General features: G+C 40.6%; 1 long non-coding RNA gene across 2 annotated transcripts; it reads left to right on the forward strand.

The window, feature by feature from the left end:
• The first annotated feature begins 637 nt into the window (after positions 1–637).
• LOC147654923 (uncharacterized) lies at positions 638–8,444 on the forward strand. 2 transcript variants are annotated; one of them, XR_015283448.1, is made up of 4 exons: positions 638–772; positions 4,103–4,142; positions 4,269–4,469; positions 5,149–8,444. It is a non-coding gene; the product is annotated as an uncharacterized LOC147654923 (long non-coding RNA). The 2 variants fall into 2 exon arrangements; XR_015283449.1 differs by lacking the exon at positions 4,103–4,142 and having other exon boundaries at positions 647–772.
• The last annotated feature ends 2,525 nt before the right edge of the window (positions 8,445–10,969 follow it).

The following is a 10,969-nucleotide window of genomic DNA, read 5'->3' on the forward strand; positions in this document are numbered from 1 at the left end:
GGAGAGCTGAAGACAAGGATTTTAGGCTATGTCCAGCTTTTTAGGTTACTCACAGATAATTTCAGTGTATTGTCTGTTAAAGGTGCCATACTCCAGCTGTCTGGAGACAAGATGGTAAAAAAGGATTATCTAGATGGACATTCATCTAGATGGACAGGAGCTCTTTGATTTTTTTTTCTAAACAACCAAAGCTGGCCTGAGATCAATTCCATTTTTTGTTGAGGAAATTAGTTTATTAAGAGGCTGGTGACTCACCATCTGTGGTAAGCCTGTGCATTGTTTTGGCTTGGCACACTCCTGCCTAATTGATTCTTCCTGTCCTTCAGGGTCTGTGGTCACTGATGAAAACAGCTGCAAAGCCTAACTCTTTCCCTACTGTAGAATTTTGCAGCTTCAATTTTAATGATAGTCTCCTTGCTAAGGCATGCAAAGGAAGACTAGTGATTTCCAGTGCATTTACCCAGACCTTCTAATTGTCACGTTGTTGCCTGGGTTCTTGTCTCTCTTGTAAATTCTGTTGCACTCAGTTATTTGCTTTACTCATCCATTTATTTATTTCACCTGTTGGTACTGAAACAATTTACCCTTCAGGAACATCAGCTGTTAAAATGAAGGCTTAAACACAGAGAACAGAAAGAGCTTTAGTGAAGCTACAAGGGTGACCCATCAGCTTTAAGAAACTCTTTTGGCAGTGCTGGTATTTTTGCTATCTGGTCTCACTTCAACCACCAGTCTGCTGCCATCATAAGAGATTAGGAAGTATATGTTAAAGGTAATAAAATGTCACGAAAACTCCACCATTCAGGCCTCAAGTGTCATTTTTAAAATGGCACCAACTAATATACCTTCAATATATTTAAATGGTCCAGAGTTCAGATACAGGGGGGTGGGAAAACCCCAAAATGCTTGCCATGGAGATTATTAAAGACTCTTATCTGCTTAGCTTAGCTTGGAGATGGCTGAGAGGTGACTTGATTATTGTCTACAAGAATTTTCACATGGAGAAAAATCACAGGTTCCAGAAGGAGAGAGAGAGACAGACTAGAGCACAAAACCAGAAAAATTTCTGGGTGAAAATTTCATGCAGCTGTAGAATGGTAATAAGGTAACTGTTGTTTCCAAAGTGAGGGTGCTATGTTCCATTGGAATAAATATTCATTGGAATAAAACATAAAAGAAGAAAAGCGGTTTGTCATTCCCTTTGTATCACTTTTAGTAGTGTCCCTTAGCAGACAGAAGGTTAGTGCAGAAGCAAGTGGATGACTTCAATAGCCTGCAGTAACCTGGAAATCTATTTTAAATGCTTGTGAGGGTCTCTTTGGGCCTCAGATATGACACGCATTCATATCACCTTACCACAAGCAGTTGGCACTGAATGAGGAGATTAAGATTTATGGATGAACTCCAAAGATTAATTCAAAGATTTTAAAGCCACAAACAGCTGGAACAATCAGCATTCTCTGTTTAAAATCTGCATCTTTACTACAGTGCATGTGAATAATACTTGCTGTCTTTTGACAATGTAGAATATCGCTCTGAAATTTTGTGATGTTTATGACTACCTACAGTGTTAATTTAGAACAACCTGTTCCCCACAGCTGATACAATACAGTTTAAAACCTGTAACAAGACCAGGCAAATGGTATTCCCTAAACATAGTAAAAAAACTCTGTCTTAAAATCCAAATAAATTATTATAGCATCAATAGTGCACTAATCCTATGAACCACAGGAGGGCCTTACAGAAGTAGATGTCAAACATGAGTGAAACGTTTGAGGAAGAGATATATAAGGCTTTCATTTCAAATGAGATCTTGAATTATAATTAAACTTTTTTAAAAAAGTGAAAATAAGACCACAAAATCTTGAATTTTTACATTACCAAGGCCTGGAGTTGAGTGGTAACTTGTAAACTGACCGGCTTTATACAGCTTCTGAATATCTATGACATACACTGAGAAATAGAGAATACAAAATTCTAATCACAGCAACAGATAATTCTTATTATCAAATAAGAATTATAACTGCAGTTCCTAATAATGCATAGTGACTGTTAAAGAAGGTGCTTCTCCAGGGAAGACACTACCCCACTCCTCAGCTTCAAAATGGTGAATATTATTAATTCCCAGAACTATTTTTGGTAAACCTAAGCACTAAGGATTACATCTAGTGAGACTTTTTCTGACTCTGTGACAAACACTGCTGTAGCAGCCTCCTAGAGGAATGATGTGGCAGAAATTTGCACAGAGCAGCCACTCAGTATGGAAGTGCTGCATAGCAACCCCATCAGGGCACCCCCCTGCAGAGTGACAGTCCCTCTTTTAGTCCAAAGAGCATTAAATAAGCCTACACTGCTGGAAGCTTGCATCATGCTCCTGGGAGGTTGTTGTGTGGGCCTGACCAACACCAGCCTAAGGAAGGAGCTGACGGGGTTCCCTGCCCCGATCTGCACATACTGGGATCACAGGCTTTCCATGTGATGCAGAGATGATGCTCCCACTGCTTCCTCCTGAGCTTTCAGAGAAAAGAAGGAACTGCATTCAGCAGGTTATGAAAATGTACTTCTGCACAGCCATCAAAAGGGACAATCTGAGCAAGAAGGCAGCACCAAAGTCACAGAGGAGGGTCACAGTAAGGGCATTGATCTATTCCACGTATTCTTGGTTTGGTTTTGTTGAACTTCCTGCTGTGTGTGAAAGGTTTGATTTCCACTCTGCAAGGGCTAACACTCTGTCTGTGTGCAGAGCAGACACTACTGTCCAGCCCAGGTGTCAAGGATCAGTAACTTTTGGATACAGTTTTTTATTTATAAAGTATTTGGTGTGAAAGACAAGATAGCTCTTGTGAAAAGCAAGATAGCTCTTGTGAACTGAAGCTGCAGCATCACCAGCTAACATTAATGTTTATTGGAAAGATCAATACCCACATAAGGATGAATTCAGACATCTGTGGGAGACAACATTTCAAATCTTTCTAATAAGAAAAGATCTCTACATAGTTTGGAGGCTGTCTAAAACCACCCAATTCAATTTGACACATGCACATTTGGGTACAGGAGTAAAATGCATCCATTCTTCTATAAGTATACTCACTTGAATTTTTATTTTTTTTCATCTGTTAGGGCTTGTGCAAACCTAAATGACTGTCCCGAATGACTTTGTAGAAGTCCACTATGACCTATTGTTTATTTCACTTTGATCCCAGTAGCTTTGGAAAGGACTTTAGAATGTTTACCTTCAAGTTACTCATCGTGTATGGATGCCAGTGGTTTGTTTATACACTGTAGCCTACTGAAATTTACCCCTTTTCTTTTAGTCAAGGAAATAGGCCAAAGGTGATTTCAGGGTGCCTGTTTGGATATGCATCACCAATTTAGAGACCTTTGGCTTCCTCTAGTAAGTCAGGGACATTGTACATACCATCTTGCCCTCACATTTCTCCAGTGAGCAAGAGAAATGTCAGTCCATCAAGAGAAAAACTGACTTTACCAAAACTGACAATACTTTAATTAGACTGAAGTGAGCCCTGGTGTAACTGTGCAGTTCTGTCTCAAACACAACAATCTACTTTGTTTGTTTTGGTTTTTTTTCCTAGAATAAGTCTGCCAATATTTATGTTCAGTTTTCCAGTAGCAGTAGTTTATGTAGTTGTTCTTTAACTGGGGAATGGCTGAAAGAGGACAAAAGCACAGAATTGTACTTTTCTATCAGGAATGATCCTCTGCTGCTGGCTATCCTCCAGCCTCACTTAGGTTGTTTAGATTGAGAGAGTGAAGGTTCCAGGAAACAGCATACTGTAAGTTAATTTATTAGTAGTGAACCATGTCAGAAACCTATATTTTTATCATTTTATACTAAATTTATACTATATACAGCTCAATAAAGACCCATGATTAAAATGACTGTCATTATTTATCCCTCTCTCTCAGTTTTGACACCTCAATTTTTGCCATCAGTCAGAACCCTGACTCTATTTTTTTCCTTATAATAAGTGAGATGATTGTATTGGTTAAAGCACTTTAAGAAGGACATACATATCTTGGGAGAAAATCAGTGACAAAGTTTCTTCATAAAGCACAAGTGTTTCATCACACACTTTGCTAGGCAGCAATGGAGGAAGCAAATCTCCTTCCAACCTTACTTGGTAAGTCTGTCACATTGAGAGTCCTTTCTCAGAAGCTGGAAATAGATTTTAAAAACAGAATATAAAAGTATTTTTTCACTGTTTTGTTTTGGGTTTTTTTTCACTCCTGCTGGATTCATCACCAAGGCAGGTTTTCCAGGATGAGGAAATCAACTCTGCTTTGTAGCCCAGTTTGACACCTGCTAGGAGCTACAGCCTGCTGAGAGAACATCACCAGCCCTCCCATCCTGCTCCTCTGGACATGATAATTACAGCAATGAAGTGATTATATATCATTTAACTTTAACAGAAGTTTCCCCAGCTGAGTGAAGGAGGTGATTTTTCAAGGTAATTTTACAAGAAAAGGTCTCTCTTACCTCAGGTGACCTGATACAGGAGTTTAAAGTGCACCTGACTGAACAAGCAGACCTCATCCCTTCCTTCCCAAACACAAGATGATCCTCCACAATTGCTTCAGGGTTACCAGTAATGCAGTGGTGTGGAAATAGAAATAGCAATTTGGTGCTTCTGCACACAGGGAAGTGGGCACATGACTATTAAAAATGACCATTTATTGTAAAAACTTCTTTACTTAAGAGAATTTTATAAGTTAAAACACAAAGACACTTTCAAAGGTCCATTTATTGAATAGTAACCAATATACCCATGTAGCCCAGTACCTGTACCCACATTACCAATGGCAAGTATATACAACTTGTGAATAAATCCATTAATCAGATATTTTCTCATGTTTAAAACCTGATTTCTTCTAAACAATGCTAGTAATATACCTTTATGTTAAAAATTAGAATCTAAAATTATCTAATTTGAAGCAATATTATATAGAAGTAAACTGCAAGATGAACTTCAGGCCAGAAAATGCCTTTAAAATACTTAGTATCAGTCTTCATGACAGTAAACCACACATCAATATATCCACCCCATTACACATATTTCAGCAGGAAGTTTCTTTATACAATTTCAGTTTCAATTTTGTCTGTCTCTTTTATCATGCTGACTAACTGAGGACTGAAAGCAGTCTCATCATATGAAGGCCTCATCCTCCAGCTGCCTGAAGTTTCTGCTACACTGCATATATGCTACGCATGCAGGGGGCTCATCTACAGCTGGTTGACTTCCAGGAAAAAAATATCCCAGGAGAAAACTTGCCCTTAAGAACAGCTGTAGTGTAAGTTTAAGCAAGGGAAATACTCTTTGTGGTTTTTTTATTTGTTTCAGGTTAGTTTGTGGTTTTTCCCACCCCTCACACAAGGTTTGGAGCTGGCAGTGAGCCCAGCAGTGAGGAGTTGCCCCACCCTCAGCAGCGGCCTCCAGCCCTCCGGGCTGCTTCTCAGGCACCGAGGAAAAGAAGTCTTGCTACAAACCCAGCTGTTTCTCTGCCAGACTGTTGTATCCCCCTTCCCCTTGTCTATACAATTTTGGACATGACAGCTTTTCACAGCACAGGACTAGCTGTGTCCTATGCACGTGTGATATAGACCAGAGCCTAGAGCTTGCATGGTTTCTACCTACAGAGTTTATAATAACAGGAATAACTATGCTAATAAAAGCTTCAAGTATTCAGCCCCACCCACCTTTAATCTAATCATGACAGACAGGCCTTTTTGCATATAAGGCAGGGGAAAGCAGTGGTAATTGCAACAACTGCCTGAAATGCTTGTCCTCTATGCTGACAAAATACTTTCATTTTTTGTTGTTATAGGTAGCACCTTTGCTTTACTGCTGTCCAGCTCTTGCTTGGCTTGCCTACGATCATCATTAATCACAATAGCTGCTAATTTGCCAATATTTATGTCTTGGCAATCAAATTTTTTTTTCAGATCCATTCTGCATCTTTTTTACTTTTGACTTCTTGACCCCATCCATTGCAATGCTATGCAATTGAATTGCATAGCATTCTTTTGGGCATTCACAGAGGAATCTTTTTCTAGTAGTTTTGTAAGACCATTGCATTGTTTGCAGGGCCTCAGCTGGAAATATGTTTTATTTTGCTGTTTGATCCTGCTCCAGATCCTACCAGAACTGTGTGTGATAAAATGCCTCTAGCTCCATAATGTGCTAATTTATCCTAATTTATTAGGTTTTACACAGAAACTTGGATCTCTCAAATGATACATGCTGATTTTGTGCCATAGTGTGCTCCACGGTCAGTCACAGTAAGAAATGTTATCTCTAGAAGCTGCAGCTATATCTTTCAGCACAAAGTACTTCTGGATTTCAGAAAGTGTTTTTTTAAAAAGAGGTATATCTTCTTGGGTTATTTAGTTTTTAGGTATTTATTTCTGGTTTTTTTTAGACTAATACTGAAGTCATATTTCTACTAGGATGCCTTTGCAAACATGTCAGCACTGAGCATGCATTTTACAGATGTTATTCATTATTTCTGTAACACAGAATCCCTTCTTAGCATTCTCAGGTGTTCAGTCTACTTAGTTACTGCTGTGCACTCCACATGGAATAAAACTGCTCAAGCTTCATGCTAGCATGTAGGGATAATGTATCCATAATCAAAGATGCAAAGAGAAATGCAAGTGTCATATCAAGCTGTGTTCTCACTTTTTCTCAGTCTGAGATTGCGGCTGATTAAATGTCATAGAGGCTCTAGCCAATCTCGTGTACCTACCATGGGATTTCTGCCCACTTTAATGAACAGGTATCTCCTTACAAAGTCTAGGAAGACTGTCCACGCAGTGTATCTTTGTATCTTTCTGCAATTTTAGAGCTGCCACAGCAGGGAAATATTAACTCCTTCAGTCCTGAAGTCACAGTTTCTTCAAGAACTTGGTTAATCATTGCTCCCTTGTCTGTCAAGCAACATTCCAAATAATGTTTTATTGCAATTCTTTTCACAAATGGGAAGGGGCACCACTCTTTTCCCCAAAAGATGTTTGCTAAAAATTGTATTGGATACATCCTTTACCACTGATTTTATTGTCAAGCTTAACTACTGCATAGCATTAGTAGATTGCACAGTCCATTACTGCCAGGCAGGTGGAACACCACCGTGCATGTGCCTGCAAAGGCATGTCAAGAGGAAGACAGGAGATGCCTGAAAATGAGAAATATTGCAGGCTGCTTTACTCAGAAGCTGGATCTGAAGCCACTGAGGTCAAGAAGTACTAATTTCTGAGGTGCAGCTCTGGGATGACAACAGGAAGTGTTGTATGTCCCCTGCAGCTAGGATAACTGTCCCTGCCACCCCCACACCCAGAAAGGGGAATAGGATATGGAGACTCCCTTCTGAGGGAGACATAGAATTCATTTGCTGAACAGACCAATCATCAAACAGCTCACCTCCTCAGAGGGCAAAATTAAAGATACTACCAAATATTATTAAAGCTCATCCAGCCCTGGCTACCTTATGTATGTATGTATGTGTCCTTGTGGGCAAAAACACCAGCCCTGGGTGCACAAGCACTGAAGACTTGTGAAGCCAACAATGAGGAGACAGGAATGTTCTCCTCTGTCCCCTCAGCCACAGACAGAGAGTGCAGACATGTGCTGGCAGCAAGGGATGAGGAGCTGCAGAACTACTATCTACAGAAAGCCTCTGTTGCTAGAGTCACCCATGCAGAGTAACTGTTGTACAGCCATAGAGACCATCAGCTAAAGACCCAGAAGGGAACTCAGGCACATCAGCTTTCAAATCCAGCGAGGACAAGTTGTAGCTTAATGACCAACAGTCACAAAAGTCAGTGAGTTTAAAATGTAGTGACCTGGCCAAAGGCTGAGGGAAAATAAGGAGAATAACTGACAGCTAAATAAACTTCAGAAGTATCTCCTTGCAAAGGTCAGAAGTACAGGGCTAACAAGAAACAAAAGAAAGCAATGAGAATGTCACAAAGAAATTCCAGGAAATGGCAGGCAGAGTATTTGTGAAGATAATCTAAGGGATAAAAGATTGCAGGGGACCTGTCTGTTTGAAAACCAAACCAGCTACAATTACTTGTTCTGATTAGAAGAAACACAGGAGCCACCCTCTGACATATGTGGCTTGTCATATTCACAAGCACATAATGACCTCAAAATTAAAAGAGAACAAGTAAATAGCCAAAAGGACATAGGAGTAGATGAAAATACAGAAATTGTGTCAGCTTGCAGATAACAGAATCTGAAATTAGCTATGAAATAGCTCAATCAGAAATTGAGCTATGAAATCAGTTTCAACTATCATGGGACACAAAAGACAGTTAAAGGAGTTTGATAAAAGCATTAGAAAATAAAATGAGACAAAGGAAGTCATTAAATAATGCAGAAAGAGTCCATGACAAATAAATAATAACCCAAAATAATAACCCAAAATATTTATGAATTTAGCATAAAAAAAAATAGAAAGAGGCATAGTTCAAACTAGGAAAAAAACAGGTGGAATATATTTTATTAAAAAAAAATGTGGCAAAACCTTCTCTGAAATTCACCAGGCCCTCCCAGAAGCGATTTGAAATTATCAGTTTGAGAAGATCAGTGAATTTTCTCCAGGTCATGGAAGGACAGGGCAGTCCCACACTGGAGAAAAGCACATGTCTGAAAATAAGGAGTTCACAAAACCCCAGCAAATTATAAATCAAATGTCCTAATTTTGACATTAAAAAACAAAACAAAACAAAACAAAAAAACCAATAAAACCACCACAAAGAACAACCTGCTTCAATAATTTATTAAACTACCAGTTAATGTTCACTCAAGAAACAACTCACTCAAAAGTACACCTAACATGGATTTCTCAAGAGCAACTCATGTTAAATCCTAATGTTAATGTTAAATGCTAATTTCTCTATTGAACAGGCTAAAGGGGGTAAAAGAAAAGCTATGGATACATTAAGGGGATCTTTTGTATGTTTTTTGATATCCTTACAAAAAGCCTAAACACCATATGTGAATAAAAGCACTATAGACATATATAGAACAAAAGCAAACTTCAAATCCTTGCTAGCTAGTTTTGTTGTGTAACTGGTAGAGCCAGTTGTGTGGGACTACTTTCTTCTGGACATGTTTCAGGTTAATAATTTTTCCATTAACTACTTTGAAAACAAATTTTAAAAAAGTGAGATACTCTCAAAACTGGAGAAAAGTACTACACTGCAGGTAAGGCTTTGAGTGAGACATGATGAGCCTTGGTTATTACACATTAAGAAACCTAAACACAAATGGAGTAGGCAAAAGGTAAAAAAATGCAATAGGCACAGACTGTGGGAAAAGGCTAAAAGAACTTGTTTACTCCAGGAAGAAAGACTAAAGAGCAATGCCCCCCAATGCAGACAGATTCTTGTTTTGCTCCCTACATGTAGTTAAGAAAAAAAATTACAAATTTTCAGTAAAGGAGAATAAGACTACATTTTTAACCTCATTATATAAGGCTAAAAATTAGTTCTATAATTGTAGCTGCAATATTAATGACTGAGCCTGGCCATCTAGGATATGTGGAATCCTACCACATGAGGATTTTGTTTGAACATACCAGACTGATTTCCATAGATCTACCTTGTGTCAGTGCATGTCCAATCAACTAGAAGAAATGATTCCTTGAGATCTCGTTCAGATTCACATCACTGCTTTTAAATAGGAGCCTAAGTAGTCCACAGAAATATGCTGGGCTACATTTTGGCTTTTCATAATGCAAGATGCCAAGGGGATTAAAATTCTTCCACTCACACAGCAAAGCGAGGTGTTATTGTGGGGTGTCATATCATATGCTGAATATATATATAGAAGGAGAGGTTACCCAATGCTTTTCCTCAAACCTGCTGCTCTCCAAGCAATGAGGGAAGAAGAAGTGTGAAGCTTTTTTGTTGGGACTTTTTTGTACAGTTTTTGAGCATTTGGGGTTTGGTGTGTGCTTTGTGGGGTTTTGTGGCTTTTTTTTAGTTTCTTTTTTTTCCTGTTTTGTTGGGTTTTTTTAACCCAAGACCCTGCAGGGAAGAGGGAAAAAGAAGGAAACAAAGCAGCCACGGCATGCAGGGTTTCTTGCAGAGCGTATAGCTGTGCCCCAAGCTGCACTCCCAGCCCAGTTCTGGAGCTTAAAAACTGAGACTGCAAGTCTTTGGAAAGCACAGGAGATAAACATCCATTTTCACTATCTCTAGTGCACTGAGCAAAGATACAAGTATTTGTTTGTACGGCACTAATTTTCTAGAGATAGTGCTAGCAAGGTTAGAGCTTATCTTCCCTTCTACGTAAGTAACCTCTGCTCAGGTATGAAATAGAAAGTGCTGGTGAGAGATCATAGACCATTCCAACTAAAATTACTGAAGTACTTATCACAGAATCACAGGATAGCTGGGGTTGGAAGGGACCTCTGGAGATCATTTAGTCCAGCTCCTTTGCCAAGGCACGGTCACCCAGAGCAGGTGACACAGGGACGCGTCCAGGTGGGTTTGGAATGTTTCCAGACAAGAAACCTCCACGTCCTCCCAGCTCAATCTATCCCGGAGCGCTGCCACTTTCACCGTGTCACGGGACCCCTCACGCCCCCCCTCACGCCGCACTCGCGCCACCGGGGGCGGAGCCAAGGCCCCGCGAGGGGCGGTGCCCACCAATGGGGAGCCACCTGCCGCGGCTCCGCAGCCAATCGCAGCCCGCGGAGCCGCCGCGCGACGCTTCCCCGCGTGCTGCGGAGGAATGCCGGCGGCTCGGCCCACGGAGACCCCTCCTCGCCGCGCTTTGCGACGCTCTCCCCCACCTCCTCCTGCAGCGTTGCTTTACGGCCCCCTGCCTTTCCCCCTGCCCGTGACCGTCTCCCCGGGCCGGGCGCGCGGGGGGGCGGGGCCGCCGCGGCCAATGGGCGGCGAGAGCGCCGCGGTGACGGGGCGGGGCGGAGGGGCGCGAGC

This window comes from Cyanistes caeruleus, chromosome 2 (genome assembly GCF_971803275.1).
Source record: "Cyanistes caeruleus chromosome 2, bCyaCae1.hap1.1, whole genome shotgun sequence".
NCBI classification, from domain to species: Eukaryota; Metazoa; Chordata; class Aves; order Passeriformes; family Paridae; genus Cyanistes; species Cyanistes caeruleus.